Consider the following 19,929-nt stretch of genomic DNA (forward strand, 5'->3'; position numbering starts at 1 on the left):
AGATATTAGAATTCACAAAATCTCTTTTCACAGGTAGTTTACCTAACATAAGTAATCATTTAAAGCATCTAATTTTGGGTTCCACAGGGTTCTTCCATAAGATATGAAAGTACTTCTTTAAAACATTAGCATCATAGGAAGAATACCAAACAACATTGATATGTTCTATAATTTAACTAAAATTAAATTCTTTATTTTTATATTATAGATCTTAAATTTCTCAAAATTAATTTGATTATTTAATTTCAAAAAGAGTTAAAAATAAAATCAATAATATAAATAGGTTGAAGTACGTAAATCAATGTTTAATATATTTAGCAATGGACTATTTTGAAAAACTAATTCACAATGTTTATGGTGAAAAATAATAATGTTACAGTCGTTGTCAGAGCATGCAAAGGTACATCATAAGTACCGATTAATTAATTCGAGGAACCACCATAAAATGAACGTCATCCTGACGTAGGACGTGGAGCATAAATTGAATGGCTCCGATTGATGGCAACGACTACCCAGCCAGTTATTTCGATTGGCTAGGTATGACGCCGTTTCTCCTTCGTCTTCTTCCTTCCGCCCCTCCCATGCACGGACCCTGCAGCAGACTGTTCCGTACCGTCAGTCATGCACGGACCCCGCGACAGTACATTGCATCTTATGATTTGATTGAATTTTTTTAATGATAAATTTAACAAGTTAGAAATATCAAATTGATTTGTGTTTTTTTAATATGTTTTTTTTTATTAGTTGTGCTTAAATTTGTATTATAATATCTTATATATAAATAAATTTAAAGATTGTATTATGAATTGTAAATATGAATACTTATAATTGTCAAAATTTATTCTGATGTAAAAAAATTATGTTAAATTCATCTATAAGATAGAATCTTATGTTAATATTGTTTTCATTTAATGATTAAATAATTTAATATTTAATTTAAATTATATAATTAAATATATGATTAAATAAGAACAATTTTAACTTAGATTGTATCTAATATACAAAATTTAACAATAATAAATTTTTTTTTTGTCTATTTAACTTTATAATATACTTTGACAATTATAAATATTCTTATTAATTTTTATAGTTTCAATCAACTTTTATAAAAACAAAATTAATAATATATATAATGAAATTGTAAATTTTTTAACAAAATAGTTTTTTCGAATTACTTTTCTAAAATTTAATGGATTAAAAATGTTTGATTGATATAATCTTTTAATAAAAATGACAAAATATTTAGGTGAAATTCTAATATTACCAATATACTATTGTAAAACTAATTAATTCTCACCAATCACAAACAATTTTTTTTAATAATTCGAATATTTCTTTAAAAAAATAATTTCTTGATAAAATTTATACTCTATACATTATTGGCTAAATTATTCTAGTGTTAAGTTTTCCATATTCAATATTTTCACCTAGATTTAGGAGTTTTTTGTTATGTTATCTAAACACTTTTCATAATGTGGTTATATTAAAATAACTATCTTTTTTATTTTTTATTTATTTTATAAACACATTTTATAAAAATAATTTAAGTTTACATATTAATTAAGTAAAATTTTAAATATAATTGTGCATATCATGTTACTTTTGACTTTTAATTAAAAATATTCTAATTTTTTTTTTCTCATATATTATTGTTTAAAATTTTTATTTTCACTATAAATAAAATATGTAATACATTGTAATTTCAATAATAGAAACTCAAATCATTAAAAATGGAAATATCAACATGGGAAATTTTGACCAAATATTAATAATTATAGATATAACTAAATTATAATCAATATAGATATAACCATAAAATTAAATTTTATTTTTTCTACATTAATGAATGTTTTCAATATTTTGTAATTAATATATTTAATTTTTATTAAGAATGATTTAATTAATAACATTTTAATACATCATTTTAATATTAATGATCTATTTCAATTTACTAAACAATTATAAAAATATTATAATGCATCATTTATATATTAATTATGAATTATCTATTTCAATTAACTAAACAATAACAAAAATATAAATATTTAGTTATAAATAAATTTTAAGTAAAAATATATTATTTTTAAATAAATAATAAATATATTTAAATTTTTTTTTTTTATCTTTTTCATTTTAAGATTATCTATAATTAAACAAAATATTTTCTTTACATCAATCTAAATATTCAAATAAGAATATATTATGCCATTGAGCTAAACCTTAAAATATATATAAAATGTTTGATTAAAAAAGAAAAATCAAAGTTATCCCTTTATTAGTGAGATATGAGTTTTAATGTAATGGGTTTGAACGTGCTACAAGTAAGAAATATTATTCTACATGGTAGTCAAAACTTATTTCCTTTTTACACGGTAGTCAAAACTTTCTCATTTCATTTTACATAGTAATTATATTATTTTATGAAATTTATCATTATATTTCATTTAATGTTTTAATAACTTATAAGTTTAAATTTGATAATAGATTATAAATTTGATAACTTTGCTTATATCTTTATATTAATTTCTAAATCAAATAATTTTAAAAATAAAATAAATAGAGGCAAACTATTTTTTACAAAAGTATTAGCAATATATAATTATCTTTTCATTTTAAATACAAATAATTAAAATAAATGAAATAAGGTCTTAAAATAAAAAATTTCAACAAGTTATTAAAAATTAATATATGATGTTCATTTAACATACAATTTAATATTTTTAAAAATTTATTACTCAAAACATTAATGTACATACATAAATATTTAAACTAAATATTTTGTTGGTTGATCATAAACAATCTTTAAATTTATTTATATATATAAGATATTATAATACAAATTTAATCACAACTAATAAAAAAAACATATTAAAAGAACACAAATCAATTTGATATTTCTAACTTGTTAAATTTATCATAAAAAAAATCAATCAAATCATAAAATGCAATGTACTGCTGCAGGGTCCGTGCATGGGGAAGGGCGGAAGGAAAAAGACAGAGGAGAAACGACGTCATACCCAGCCAGTCGAAATAACTGGCTGGGTAGCCGTTGCCCCGATTGATTCTCTTCTATTTAATAATATATCATCTGATTCAATTAACAATTCCGGTTCTGTGGACGACAAGCAATTTATGTTAAGAAAATGAGTTGTTTATAATAACTGTGTAATCTTGAAGATGTCTGAACAAGCTATCAATCACAAGAAACAAATGTGATTTGCACGGGGTCAAACTCCTTTGATTTGGTTTGGTTTAAAGCCATGGGTTACAACACACAGTAAAATGAAATTAGAGCGAATCACGAGAGTTTATTGTATATTCATTCACAGATGAGGAATTTCCTCTCAAATATTTTAAATATGTCTTTTGCAAAACAATCTTTCTTGATTGTGCAAAGCGTAATGGTGTATAAAAAATTCAAACGAATCAAATCAAGCCCTCACATTTATGGAAGGTATATTGGGTTCAATGAGACTATTGGATCTTCCACATTTCAAAATCTGCTTATCTTTCCAGTATCTAACAATTGCTAACAAGAACATTAAATACATCCTTATCTATGGAAGGAAAATAGTATCTGACCAATCAGAAAAAAGGATTTATGTTGTTATAAATGAATTTATAAATATACTGACCAAAACTTTAGGAAAGACTTTAGAAATATGATTGCTTTTTCCAAAAAAAGAAATAGGCAGGGGGTAAACAAAAACATTAGTTCCCTACCTTATATAAGACAAGGACTAACAAATTAATAAATTATAAAATTTAATTAATTCTTTTGACAAATTTGGAAAATTAAATACATCTTTAATTATTTAAAAAATATAGATAAATAATAAATAATAATATAGATAATTAAGTTGTAAATTTAATTATTCTTTAAAATATATATTAATAATATATTTCATGTAGATAAAATATAATATAACTTAAAATATAGAATATTAATATAAAATATATTAATATAATATTAATATAAAATATATTAATATTTAACACTTTTTCTTTAAAAACGAGTTGTATGTTTATTTTAAATAAACTATTAATAATACTATTAATTCATGATATACGTATTTATAATTGTTCATTTAAATTCACCTAAATTATAAAAATTAAAATAATCATAAACTAATTCTCTACGCCTATGTCATGTTCCTAGTGGTTTTTTCAAAAGTAGCAAATACAACATATATAAAGTAAAATAATCAATGAAACAACCCTTGCATGCTTTGTCTTTGAACTTTGAATACTAAAATCAATCAGTTCATAATTTTTGTGTAGTAGATGCTTTTCAGCCAAAAATAAATTGTTGAAGTTAAATTTGGTAGTGGCACATTAGTAAGAAATTGTTTCAAGTCTGTGAATTAAATACTTTAATTGGATAATTTAAATGTTATTTAGTGTGAATACTCTGTTGTGCAGCGGAAATTTATATGACATTTATTAGTTTGAGGATAGCAAATTGAACCAACATTATTATGTTAAAGATACATTTAAATATGTTTATTTCTTGATCTATATATTTTGCATGTGAAAAGAATAATTGATTTTGCTTAAAAAAATTAGTTAAGTGGTAGTGATTTATATCTATATGTTGTAACATATTTTTATTTATCTTATTTATTTGTAGACATAAGATGATAAGACTGAACTCATCTTAGGAAGAAGACTTTAGTAATTGAATAAATGGACATGATCCCCAAAAAAATACTTCTCTCATAAATATATGTTTGATTTCATATTACAAATAGAAACATTTAAACAAAGTACCCCTGGACTACCAACACATTCTATACTATTTTCTTCTAAGCTCTTTCTTTTTCAATTAGTTCTTTTCCTAGCTCAATTTCTCAATCCTATAGCAGATTATATCATCTAATAAACATGAATTAGATTTTGAGTAGCCCCAACCAGCTAAGATTTACTATTTGGCTGTACACCAGCAATCTTGACACTGTATTTAGTAGAAAGGTAAGTGTTGTAAATGGCTCCACCTAGGACCAATGTATCAACTATGTTGTAAATTTTGGTCAAGTTCCCAATTTTTGTGTAATATTTAGCACCAACAACGATGACTACAAATGGTCCACATGGCACCAAGACAGTTTGCACATGGGAAAACTCATCCTAACAAAATACAACAAGAAGAACTTCAACATATTTTCCCTGTAGTAAAATTGGAGGAAGCATATGATGAATGCTTAAAATAGATGTGGTTTACAAGATGAGGAAGAAATAAAAGAAACTTGCATGCAAAGCTACGTGTCTGTGTCTATTCTTTTTGTTCCCCCCACCAACATTGTTTCTCTTGCCACATTGTCTTTACAGTTTTTGTTAATTTAGTTCATAGAACGAGGCATTGGGCATTGGGAGGGCAGTTATAGATGCCTGCAATGTGCCACTTACATGTGATCTTGTGGCCTTATTATGGAAAAAGAGTCCATGTGCATTTGCTTCTACAAATAAATGGCAGGTGGAAAGCCAAATTCTACAATCTATTGTGGCAATGTTCGCCCAACAGAGGACGGATGAATGCTCTACATTTTCTGCCCCAGAATCAATGTGATGTTTGGGCAACCTTATGTTTTTGGAGTAGTGGACAGTGGTATTATTTATTCGTTTTGAATATAGATTAATGTTTGCTTGATAGTTTAAACTTATTTGAAAGCCTTTGAGCATAGCGATTTGATTTACTGATTTTTTTTAAAATCTTAAGAGTTGTCTTTTTTTCTAGAAAATAAAATGGTAATTAGATTAACCGTGCAACTCTATTGATGTCTACAGGGGTTTCTAAAACTATTAATTATGTATAAATTGGCTAGACACAAGCATGGAGAGAACTCTTTTAGGCTTGAAGAAATTCTTGCAACTCGTCACGTGGTTCTGTAATGTAGTTAAGTGGATTTTCTTTTAAATAGAAGTCAGTACATGCTATGGAGCTAAAGTCTGTGCTCTGAAGTGCTTTTTATATACAAATGTATGCCTCTTCCATTATTAATTTGCTATTTTGGTTCTTTTCCCTCTGTATGTGCTTTTTTGTTAAGATCTCTAAATTTTAGCATTTTGCTCCATTAACTAGTTATAAACTGAAAACTATTCAACATCTTGAATTGAAATTTATTGGAGCAAAACCATTTGGTGTGAGGGAGGCTATTTCTGTCTTTCTTTGTTTAGTGAATTCTTATTAGGAGATGAATTCAATTTTTTAAAATATTTTGGAAGTGTGTATAAATATTAATTTTTTTTAAAAAGACAGAAAAATCCGATGGAAAATGATAAAATTTAAAGGCTATACAACCAACCACCAGTTGTAATTCTCAGATGTTCTAAACTAGATACATATAGAAATTAAACATAGTAAAGCTCCAATAATAATTTTTTTTAGTTTATGTCATCTTATGAAACACATATTCAAAAGAGAGTAACTAATATAGTACATCTCACTAGGAATGTCAAACATACAGATTTAAACTCTAAGAGGTTCCCCTCACTTTGTGGCATGGGCACTGATTGCACAGTTATGGTAATTATTTTGTGCAACACAATTATTGTTAGCATGATGTGTTAATTCTATCTACTTAATTTTGCAACGCATGATTATTGAGAGTTTTTGCTTCCAAAAGGACTAGGTTCACAATTGAATGTTCATCCTTAAGCACTGATCAGACTGTTGAATGCCCATTATCTATGCTTAAAATTTGAAAAGTTATATTGTAAATAAGATACTGAGAAAATTTTGGAGACAGATTCTTCCTAGTTTAGTGTTTATGCATGAAGTTGATCTCTACCTTGTTTTTCCTTCAATTGTTATTGCACAATAGGAACCGAAAACTATGGTAGAAAGCTCCAAAAGTAATGGAGATGATGGTAGGGTTTATTGGCGACCATGATGATAAAGATCGTATCAGCGTAGTTAAAAAAAATTCATGAAGAATCTGTGCAATTTAAAGAAAAATGTAGAACTTCCAGAGAAGCTTCAAGAAGCTTTAAAGTGAAAATCTTGGCAATTAAAAAAAAATCAGAACTTCCAGAGAAGCTTCTGGAAGAAGCTTTAAAGTTAAAAATTATTATTTTTCTGAGAACAACTTGACTGAACGATGGGATAGTTGATTGGCTATTTTCTGACAATGGCAGTTGTCATAGTTATTACGACCTTATCTATCTAGCGTTTTTCTTTATATTTTATAATTAAAAAAGAAAATTACCCCTCGCAAAATGCCTTTCAACCAATAGAAATTTAGGATTTAAAGCACAAAAAATAAATTTTTTAAATAATGTATATTTTAGCCTTAAGGAAATGATAGTTTGTCATATAATAAAATTAATTGGGTGCCCCTACCAAAAACATTAGTTCCCTGCCTTATGCAAGGCAAGGACTAATAAAAATGTTGTTGACTAGGGTTAGAAAAGTTCTAGATTATAGTAATAATTTTGGGGATGAATTGTATATTTGTTCTTCTTTTTAATAAAAAAGTTATATGTTAAATCTATGTGTAGATTGTGATTATTTGATACTTGTACGAGATTTTAAGAGAGATTAGTTTTTAGAAGTTATTCGATTTTAACTGGAAATGCTAAAAATAAGCATTTGAAGAATGATTACTCTGTTTAATAATTTTTGTTAGCACACTTCATGCTTTGCTACCAATGTAATTACGCATCATGATAGGACTAAAACAAGAGCTCTTTGGAGCTGGAGTTGCCTTTTGAATCTTAGAAAATAGATTATTATTAAAATAGATTTATACCAAGTGCAAAAATTTGTAAAGTATTTTATTTTGATAATTACATCCAAAATATATGTTGCTTTATAATGAGTCTTACGAACAAGTAAAAATAACTCATGTAACCAATTTGAATTTCAAAGATTAAAATTGTTTTTTTTCGCATTTTAAAATATATTCAACTATGTATTATAGTTTGTAACTAACAATTATACCAACCTTACACAAATATTAATTAAAAAATCATATAAGAAAACATTTCTCAAAGTAATCTATATATTCAATTGAACAAAGATATAAATCTTGTATTTATATATAAAATTAAAAATACATAAAATATTATTTATAAATAAAGAAATTAAAAATATTTATACTAATAAATTCTATTTTTACAACTTCCAAATATGGTTCCCCCACTTTAAAAAAAAAAAAAATAGAAATCTAACTTTTCATTACAACATAAATAAACAACTAAGTAAAAGATCAATGCGAATATCGTATAAAGTGACAGTGACTCAGTTAAACAATTACATGTCATATCATTATAGTAAGCATACTTTAAGGAAAGATATTTTAAAAAATTAATAAGGAAGTGAAAAAGAAATTTAAATTATCTTTTTGACTACCTGGAAGACACAGCTTGAAATTAAGTTTGCTATGAAATTAAGTTAATGGGTCCTCTTGCATCAACCTTGTATGTATATTGCAACAATTCTAAAAGTGAAGTGGGTGAAAAAAATCTTGAAACCCCTAGCAAATAACTAGCTTTGAGGAAATGTCTTTTATAATGTCAAAATTTACAATTTAAAATTTAAAATATATTTGCAAAGCTCATAATTTGTGCTTCAATATTTTTAGATTGCATCTATTAGATAGTTATCCTTAACATAATATTTATGAAATTTGTTTTCGAGAGGCATAGTTATTAGTGTCTTAATGTCAAATTTATCAAATTTATTTTTACATAGCCTTGGCTATTAGCACGATCAATCAATCGAATTACCTTGGAAAATTTGTGCACTGACATGCAATGATATACTGTTTTTAAAAGTTTTTGACAAACTAAACCCTCTTTCATGCTATGAAAACTAAGCTGCACTATATTGAAGTGTGGCTGACCATTTGTATTGTTTAGCAATACTCAAAGAATACCTTTATTTATAAATTTATAAAAATTAAAAATATTTATTAAATTCAATTTGAAGTATTATGTTTAATATTTAAATTATTTAATAATATTTTGATACCTTATACTTGTAAAAAAAACTATCTTATTATTGACTATAATTTGATTTCTAAAAAAATTATAATTAGTAAATAATAAGAATCCAATGCAAATATCTTATTATAATTTATAAGATGTTCAATTTTTTTTTTTTTCCAAAAATGTTTTTATATTTATTTGCTACATTAGTATGCTGTGTTTATATCTCTAAGTCTTAAACAGATCAACATTATAATTTTTACTAGTGATTAATAATAAATTTTTTTGTTAAAATCTTAATTTAATATTTTATATAAAATAAATAAATATATTAAACTAATATTTTCCTATTCTAAAACAAGTATACTTAAAATATATATGCTACTTCCCAATTGTTATAATTTATTAAAAAACATAGCTATAAGACGTTATTAATTAAATGATGACATGGGAACATTCAAGAGACTGTACTTGCAAAATGGCTATTTGCTTTGCCACCTGATATTTTCGGATCCCAAAATGTCAGACAATCGTTTGGAAAAATGAACTTAACACTATTCTCGAGATAGTGCTTGATATCGAGGAAGAAATACTGTATTCGCTTCATAGTATCATATAGATTTGCAGAAGTTGAAACAGAGGCATATAGGGCAATGTTCTAGTTTTAGTTTACCAGAATTTTCTTTTTGGGGTAAACTTTTAACAATTTTTTTTCTAGGTTCCTCTTTTATAAACATTGCAAGATATGCTCTTAAATCCCTGCATAAGTGAATGGCAGCCACGGGAGTATAAGTTTATGACAGGAGTTTGAAGTTTTTATGGATAGAATAAAATTTGGTAGTTTTTGTCACTGGTTTTGGTTGATTTTATCTAGTAGGTTTTTTGGTTGCTTGTAACATTCTATGGTTTGTTCCATGTGTAGACACCTAAAAATCTTTAGAAAATAAAGTATTTTTATTTTCTGAAAAATTCCTGATGACATCATCATTTATTAATTAATTAATTAATTAATTAATTAATTTATTTTTATGCCATTAAATCTCTTTATCTTAATTAAAAATATTTAATTAAGGAATCCCTCCCAAAAATGTTTAAATCTTATTTAAACATTATTTCCTTATTTATTAATTATTTAATTAATAAATTGACCAAAAAACCCAAAATAAATAAAAAATTTATTTTTTGCCCAAAACTTGGCCAATTTCCTTAAGATCACTAACCTCTTCCAAAATATTCTAATCCTTCTTTAATTTTGATTAAAGGCTAATCCCATCATTTCCTACCCCTAATCCCAACTCAAAATATTTAATTAAGATTAAATATTAATCCTCATGTTTATTAAAAAAGTTTTAATAAATATCTCCTCAACCCAAACCCTTGAAATAAATAAAACTTTATTTATTTCTTAAAACTAATTTATCCTCATCCTAAGAAGTTCTAGACTCTTCTAGAAAGTCTTCATCCTCATCCTAGGAAGTTCTAGACTATTCTAGAAAGTCTTTATCCTCATCCAAAGTCTAGACTCTTCTAGAAGATGTCTTTAAACCTAATCCTAATCCCCTCCTAACCTTGTCACATTCCCTAAAAATGGGTTAAGACTTACTAACCCAAGCCAAAGTTAACAAATATCTTCTCCTTCACCCACCCTCATTAAATGCCATCCACTTGTCTATCCCTAAGCTAATCCTAAACCATCCTAATCCATCCTCTAATCATTTGCACAATCCTAAGCAAGCTTAAAACCTTCCTAATCAAGCCCAAGTCGAAATTTCTCTCATCTCCCTCAAAATATCCCAACCATAAAACTTTATGAAGTCCACTAGGCCATAAATGACTCTTCCAAGCCCTTTTATTGCTCTTACAAGCCATTATGAGGGTCTTTATGAAGATTTTATCCCTTGAGCCTCCTTTGTTGACTCATCCTTCCCCTTTCCTCCATCCTCTCACCCTATGACATGTGTCACTCCTTGATTGGCTGTAAGGAAGCACAATCCATGTGCTCTCCTCTCATGCAATCTGAGCCCTCCATGAGCTTTTTCCCATCCTTGCATCTTAGCCCTCAATCCCTCAAGCCTCTTGCCTATAAATTGGATCCTTCCCCTTTGCAAAATAACACAATCTATGAAGTAAAGTCATAATGCCATTTTAAGAAGCCATTTTACATCAAAACCATACACTCACACCCAAATTCCAACTCCATTTGAAGCCCTTTTTGAAGCATAAAGCTTGAGCATACATCCTATCTATTTAGACAAAGCTACTCAACAAGAAAGCTTCTCATTGAGAGAGCCCATTAATGGCTCATATTCTCAATTAAGAGCTCATCTTAGTCTATCTTGAAGTTTATGAATTTTGTTTAGTTTGTAGAAGCTTCATTTAAATTTGGTTTCTATTAGCATACTAACATTGCTCATATACATTTTGGCACGCTCGGTGGGACCCCGCATGGGTCATCTTCATTAGCTTTTTTAGTCAATTTTTTTATGTCATTTGCTAATTTTGGCTAATTTTGCTTAATTTTGTGATTGGTAGGATTGTATAAATTGGTTTTGTAGGTCCACATTGTTGGAAATGAGAATGGAGTAACTGAGAGGGGGAGGGGGTGAATCAGTTACCACAAAAACATTTCACAGTCCCTTAGATGTCTAAAAGCTTGATCTTAGTTACAAATTACTGAAACTTGATAATACAGCAAATAATAATAATTATTAAGAACTAATAACCAAAAACAATTCAGCAATCATGAACACTAGAGACACCAGATTTAACGTGGAAACTCAATATGGGAAAAACCACCAATGTAACTAGTTACTGTTTTTCACTCTTCTGAAGTGAGCCCTGTTAGGAGCCAACCCTGTTAAAGGTTACAAAACACACTGTTAGGTGTGACCTTGTTAGAGGATTTAATCACCATGTTAGGAGTGGCCTTGCTAGAGGTCTTTAGAACAATTCAACTGAACTGTCACCTTGTTAGAGGATTTATGGAATGGCTGTTAAACCAACTTTGTTAAGAGATTTTGAGTTCACTGTTACAATGGTTAGAAAGCAACAATGAAGTGATCTGATACAATATGAAACTTATCTTTGCTGATTACAGATCTCTGTTATTCTTGACCGAATCCTTACTGATCAAATACAACTTTTCAGCTCCTTCAACGCATCTGATCCTTTATCAGACTTTTCTCAACATTTTCCTTTTCATTTCACACTATAATGCACCTTCATAACTTTTTCACACTTCTTTGATTTACAACTTGAGTGACCATATTTACCTTTTAGATTATCTTAGTTGGGTCAAATCACTAACCAATAATCAAACAAATACAATAGTCGGCTAGAAATAATTAAAATTACAAACTAACAAATCCCTTTACTGGCCGACCCTGCTCAGTTAATACTGTTCAAAAAATAATTCCTGTGTTAACCGACTGAGCTCGGTTAATACAGCGAACTCCGTGACAACCCTTCAATCGTCGGGAGAACTCGGTAAGTACTGAGTTTCCATAGATGACCAAGTGAGCTCGGTGGAAACTGTCTTTGCAAATTCCTTTGTTGACCGAGTGATCTCGGTTAACACTGTCTGCCTCATTTTCTTCGATAACCGAGTGAGCTCGGTTAACACTTGTCTGCCTTATTTTCTTTGATGACCGAGTAAGCTCGGTTAACACTTGTCTGCTTTATTTTCTTTGATGACTGAGTAAGCTTGGTTAATACTGACTGCTTCATTTTCTTCGATGACCGAGTGAGCTCGGTTGACACTATCTGCCTCATTTTCTTCGATGACCGAGTGAGCTCGGTTAGTTGAGACTAATAACTGATATGACATTTGTGTGACATTAAGGACAACATTATCCAAGAATCTCCCTCTTTGGCATTGATGGCAACACAACATGTCATAACAGAATAAAATTTTGAAATAAGTCCAACAAGATAACATACTTCTCCCTCTTTTAATAGTCTCCCTCTTTTAAGGAACTTCATAGCAGATTTTTCAAATTTCACAAATTTTAGAAGGATATGACAGTAGATCTCTCCCTCTTTGACAAAAAATGCCAAAGATAACAGAAGTAAAGTGAATTGCAATGTACCTTTAGTACTGATTCATATGCAATGATTTCTGATTAAACTGCATCAACAGATAGATCTTCAATCTTATATGCGTTGATGCATCACTAAAACTTATTTTAGTGAACTTCAAATAGGGGAATGACCCCTAACTTACCTCTAAGATACAAAAATGCATCCTTAGATAAGGGCTTTGTGAATATATCGGCAATTTGTTCCTTTGTGTGAACATATTCCAATCTGATCTCCTTGTCTTGCACCAATTCTCTGACAAAATGATATTTGATTGCAATATGCTTGGTCTTGGAATGCATCACTGGATTCTTGGATATGTTGATTGCACTAGTATTGTCACAGAACATAACAACTGGTTCTTTGATTTCCATCTTCATTCCTTGTAATAACTGCTTAAACAAAACAATGTTGGAACAGTTTACTGCTGCAGCAACATACTCTGCCTTTGCTGTAGATTGGGATGTACAATTTTGCTTTTTGCTTGTCCAAGAAACCAATCTCTTTCCAAGAAAGAATGCTCCTCCACTTGTGCTTTTTCTATCATCAAGATTCCCTGCCCAATCAGCATCAGTCAAAACTTTCAAATCCAAATTTGTACCATAGTCCATAATCTTTAGTTTCTTTCAAATATATCATTACTCTCTTGATTGCCATTAGGTGAGTTTCTCTTGGTTTTGCTGAAAATCTTGCAACAATACCAACTGCAAGAGCAATATCTAGCCTGGTATGAACTACATACTGCAACTTTCCAATCATAGATCTATACAATGTTTGATCTACTTCTTTGGATTCATCATCTTTGGTAAGTTTCAATCCAGTACACATAGGAGTTCCAACAGGTTTACAGTCCTCTATACCAAACTTTTTCAATATCTCCTTGATGTATTTTGATTGAGTAATGAAGATGCCATTCTTATTTTGTTGAATTTGAAGACCAACAAAGAATTTTATTTCACCAAACATAGACATTTCAAATTCCTTGTTCATTTGTTCTGAAAATTCTTTGCAAAGATCATCATTCCCTGTGAAAATAGTATCATCTACAAATATTTCTGCCAAGACAATCTTATTATCTGGTCCTTCCTTTATATACAAGCTACTATTATCATTAGTTCTTTGAAAACCAATCTGAATAAGATAGTTATGCAATCTTTCATACCATGCTCTAGGGGCTTGTTTCAGACCATACAGTGCCTTGTGTAATTTGTAGACCATGTTCCTTTTATCTGGATCAACAAAACCTTCAGGTTGTTCAATGTAAACCTCTTCATCCAGTATTCCATTGAGGAATGCTGACTTGACATCCATCTGATAAAATTTCAATCCTTTGTGAGCAGCATATGCAAGTAAGGTTCTGACTCCTTCCAATCTTGCAATAGGAGCAAAAGTTTCCCCATAATCTATGCCTTCTTCTTGAGAGTATCCTTTGCATACCAATCTAGCTTTGTTTCTGGATACCTTACCATCTTCAGTCAACTTGTTTCTGAATACCCACTTGGTTCCAATTATATTCTTATCTTTAGGCTTGGGTACAAGAGTCCATGTCTTGTTCTTCTCTATCTATTCTATTTCTTCGTTCATTTCTTCAATCCAACTATCATTTGCCAATGCATCTTTAATACTTCTAGGTTCAAAATCAGCAAGTAAACAAGTATTTTTCAACTTACTTCTTGTCAGGGTTCCTTCAGATTTGTCTCCAATGATCTAATCTGGTGTATGATGTCTTTTGACATATTTAGCTAATATAGGTTCTTTACCTCTTGAATGAGTTTCATTGATATCTGCTTGTGCTTCAATTTAATGTTCAGGCTGTTCTGGCTTGGTTGCTTCAGACTCAGTAGATACTTGCTTGGTAGTGTCTGAATGTTGTTGTGGCTCGGTTTGAACTATTTGCAACTTGGCTATTGAAGACTCAGGAGTTGAGGATTCTTGAGTGAACGGTATACTTGGTATAGTATCTGGTTCAATGTAAACAAATCTCTTGTAGTCTTTAGGTATCTTTTTGCTTTCTTCTTCTGATTTGTCTGCGAACTCATCAACTTTCACATGTGCACTTTCTATGACTTTGTGAGTGGATAGATTTAAACATCTATATGCTTTACTTTTGCAAGAATATCCCAAAAATATTCCTTCATCACCTTTTACATCAAATTTTTCTTTTCTAGATTCTTTCAAAATATAACATTTGCTTCCAAATACTTTCAGATAACTTACATTGGGTTTGTAGCCATACCATAATTCATAGGGAGTCTTGAATGAGTCCTTCTTCAACTATACTCGATTTAAGGTATGAACTATAGTGCTGATGGCTTCCTCCCAGTATTTGATAGCAATGTTTTTTTCTATCATCAGGGTTCTTGCACAATCCATAATGGATCTGTTTCTTCTTTTAGCTATTCCATTTTGTTTTGGAGTTCCTGGTGCTGAAACCTGTCTTTTAATACCTCTTTCAATGCATAAGTTATTGAATTCATGTGAAATGAATTCACCACCTCTGTCTAACCTTAAACATTTCAGCCTTTTCCCTGTTTCTTTTTCTACTCTTGCCAAATACCATTTGAATTTCTCAAATGCTTCTGATTTATTCCTTAGATACATGACAGTCATCATTGTTGAATAGTCATCAACAAAAAGAATGAAAAACTTTTCTCCAGTATAGCTTTCTATTCCAATGGGTCCACATAAATCAATATGCACAATTTCTAATATATCTTCAGACTGATAGTTTTTACCTTTAAAACTAGTCTTTCCCATTTTACCAATTTGACAATTCTTGCATAGACCAACCTCAGGTTTCTTAATGTTAGGAATGCCTCTTACTTTCTTGAATTTGCTTATTTTTACCAAATTATCAAAATTGACATGACACAACCTTTTATGCCATAACCAACTCTCTTCAATTTGAGCAATAAAACATGAGCATTTACCAAGTTCTAGATAGAACAAGTTACCTTTAGTTTGGGTGCCAGATCCTATCAGTTTTTCTTGCTCATTCAACAGTCTTGCCTTTCCATGCATGAATTCTACCTTGAATCTAGTATTTAGTAACTGTGCAACACTTAGCAAATTATGTTTGATACCTTGAACCCAATAGGCATTATTACATATAAGTTCTTTGGATAGACAGATTCTTCCTCTTCCTTTTATGAAACAAGGTTCATTATTACCAAACCTTACACTGCCACCATCATAGTCTTCAAACTGATCAAACTTAGTTTTATCACCAGTCATATGATGTGAGCAATTGCTGTCTATAATCCATGTATCATTCTTACTTACATGAGAGATAAGAGCCATTTTATCTTCGTCATCACTGTCAGAGTCATCTTTAACAATAATATAAACAATTTCATCCTCACTATTATCAGAATCCTTAGAATTTTCAGCCATGAAACATGATTTCTTACCTTTGTTCTTGGATGATTTAAAGTCTTTCTAGCCATTCCATTTGTGATCTTTCTTTTCATCATTGTTTTTCTTGTTTGGGCACCTTGCTGCAATATGACCAATTTCATCACAAGAAAAATAGATTAGAGGAACTTTACCTTTGTATTTCCCTCTGCCTCTAGAATATTTCCTTGCTAGTAGAGCTTCAATCACTTCGAGATCACTGTCTGAACTTTGGCTTGATTCATTTTCAATTTCTGACTATGATTCTATCTTCTTTTTGTTTTTCTCTTTGAGTGAGAGCTTGGCTTGAAATGCTGATTCAATGTTTTTGGAGGCTGGAACATAGTTGTCAAAGTTATCTAGTTCAAATGCAGTTAGTCTTCTGACTATGGCCTCAAGATTTATCTTATGATTTGCTTCACACCTTCTTTCCTGAATTGCAGAGACTCTGATTGCATAAATGGGAAGCAAGGTTCTGAGAACTTTGCTTACAACTATTTCTCCTTTGATGTCACCTCCAGCTGCCCTGATTGCACTTACACATGCTTTAACTCTTTCAACATACTTTGCAATGTTTTCATCCTCTCTCATCCTCATTTGATCAAATTGTCCTCTTAGACTTTCTACTTTTTCTCTTCTCACATTATCATCTCCTCCATAGATCTCTTTTAGCTTGTTCCACATGTCAAAGGCAGTTTTGCAGTCCTTAATGTCATCAAATTCTTCATAGCCGAGAGTAGATGCTATGACTATCATCATATTGTTGTGAGTCTTCTTTTCAGCAATATCATTAACTGACAATGTGCCAGAAGGTTCTTCATATTCTTCAAGGTATTTCAGTCCAGTATCACCAACAGTAGCCAGATGAAGTTTCATCAATCCTTGCCATGCTGAGAAGTTATCTCTATTAAGTTTTGAAATTTCTCTTTTGTAAGACATCTTGATCTTTGGCTTAGAACCTTGAAATCTTTTCCTGCAAGCACCAAAAGCTCTGATACCAATTGTTGGAAATGAGAATGGAGTAAATGAGAGGGGGAGGGGGTGAATCAGTTACCACAAAAACATTTCACAGTCCCTAAGATGTCTAAAAGCTTGATCTTAGTTAAAAATTACTGAAACTTGATAATGCAGCAATTAATAATAATTACTAAGAACTGATAACCAAAAACAATTTAGCAATCATGAACACTAGAGACACCAGATTTAACGTGGAAATTCAATATGGGAAAAAACACCAATGTAACTAGTTACTATTTTTCACTCTTCTGAAGTGAGCTTTGTTAGGAGCCAACCCTATTAAAGGTTACAAAACACACTGTTAGGTGTGACCCTGTTAGAGGATTTAATCACCCTGTTAGGAGTGGCCTTGCTAGAGGTCTTTAGAACAATTCAACTGAACTGTCACCTTGTTAGAGGATTTATGGAATGGCTGTTAAACCAACTCTGTTAAGAGATTTTGAGTTCACTATTACAATGGTTAGAAAGCAACAATGAAGTGATCTGATATAATATGCAACTTATCTTTGCTGATTACAGATCTCTGTTATTCTTGACTGAATCCTTACTGATCAAATACAATTTTTCAGCTCCTTCAACACATCTGATCCTTTATCAGACTTTTCTCAACATTTGCCTTTTCATTTCACACTATAATGCACCTTCATAACTTTTTCACACTTCTTCTTTGATTTACAACTTGAGTGACCATATATACCTTTCAGATTATCTTAGTCGGCTCAAATCAATGACCAATAATCAAACAAATACAATAGTCGGCTAGAAATAATTAAAATTACAAACTAACAAATCCCTTTATTGGCCGACCCTGCTCAGTTAATACTGTTCAGAAAATAATTCTTGTGTTAACCGACTGAGCTCGGTTAATATAGCGAACTCCGTGACAACCCTTCAATCGCCGGGAGAACTCGATAAGTACTGAGTTTCCATAGATGATCGAGTGAGCTTGGTGGAAACTGTCTTTGCCAAATTCCTTTGTTGACCGAGTGATCTTGGTTAACACTGTCTGCCTCATTTTCTTCAATAACCGAGTGAGCTCGGTTAACACTTGTCTGCCTTATTTTCTTTGATGACCGAGTAAGCTCGGTTAATACTGACTGCTTCATTTTATTCGATGACCGAGTGAGCTCGGTTGACACTATCTGCCTCATTTTCTTCGATGACCGAGTGAGCTCGGTTAGCTGAGACTAATAAATGATATGACATTTGTGTGACATTAAGGACAACATTATCCAACACACATGAGCATGAAGAAGACAAAGAAACTCATAGTCTATCTCATAGTATTTGCAAATTTTTCAAGCTTATAGGTGGACAAAGCACTTGGAATTCTTCTTCCTCTTCTTGTCTATATTCTTCTTATTCCATCTACTTCTTCTTCTTCTTCTTGTGGGAGATCTTGGCCATTTTTTTTAAGGAATAAAAATCATACACACTTCTTTTTAGTGCTTAAAATGAACCCCCAAATCATACTTAAATCCATTAAAAAATTAAAAATTTGCAAAAAAGAAAAAATCTTTTAACAAGTGAAACTAAACCAATCCAATCATTTGCATCCTTGCAACATCAAGGTTTTAGATGCATTCATGCAAAGTTAGGAACACTTCATTTTTGGGAATTTAAAAAGAACTTCAAGTTTCCATTTCAAAAGGTTCAAAATCAACACTAAGTGCACACTAAAATCTAAATCAAACTCAAAGCATCAATCAAGGATAAAATGAACCTCATTTGCAAATATTTTAAAGTTCTTTTAAAAATCTCATGAAAACTAAGAGTCCTAAATGGTTGCCAAAAATTGTCCTCAAAGCTTTGTTATTTGTTCCAAACAAATGTCTTGTTGCAAAATCTTGAATGTTTCTTAGGTTTTTCATGCATCAAAACAATCTAGGAATATCATTTTTGGGCTTAAAATATGCAAACTAGAACACAAAATCTTGAATGAAAACCAAAGTCCAAAGAGTCATTTTCACTTTTGAGTCCAAAACAATCTTGAATGATCTAAGGTTAAAACAAAGCACTTCAAAGTTCTTAAAACAACACACAAAATCTCAATCTTGAATGCTCAAAGGAAAAAACTTGAATGTTTAATCACTTGTCTTTGAATGCATGTTGCTAAACACACTCTTGAATGCCATGGATTAAAATAAAATTTTCCTTGAATGCATGATTAAAACAAAAAATCCAATCTTGAATGCCAAGGATCAATTAACCATTGCAATATCAAACACTTCATTTGGAGCTTTTAAAATTGAACAAAACAAATCTCTTTTCCACATGCAATTTAGGCAAAGTTTGATTTTTGGACATTTAAGAAACTTCGTTAAGTTAAATAAAAATTTGCAAAAATCAATTTGAGTAGTTCCTTGGACTCACCTCTTTTCTAATCACCCATCAATTCAACCATTGGTTGCAATCTCAGCGCCATCTATGGGGATGGGTCTACTTGAAAAAGGTGTTAAATGTTCCACAATCTAACTCACTCACTTGGTCTTTGAACGTTTTCTTTAACTTTAT

The 19,929-nt window shown here is 30.1% G+C and overlaps 1 pseudogene; it reads left to right on the forward strand.

Annotated features, from left to right (window-relative positions):
* Positions 1-485: 485 nt before the first annotated feature.
* LOC149541948 (transmembrane 9 superfamily member 2-like) overlaps positions 486-19,929 on the forward strand; it is a 55,228-nt pseudogene continuing 35,784 nt past the window's right edge.

This window comes from Cupressus sempervirens, chromosome 8 (genome assembly GCF_028749045.1).
Source record: "Cupressus sempervirens isolate cs-2001-9-10 chromosome 8, ASM2874904v1, whole genome shotgun sequence".
NCBI lineage: Eukaryota > Viridiplantae > Streptophyta > Pinopsida > Cupressales > Cupressaceae > Cupressus > Cupressus sempervirens.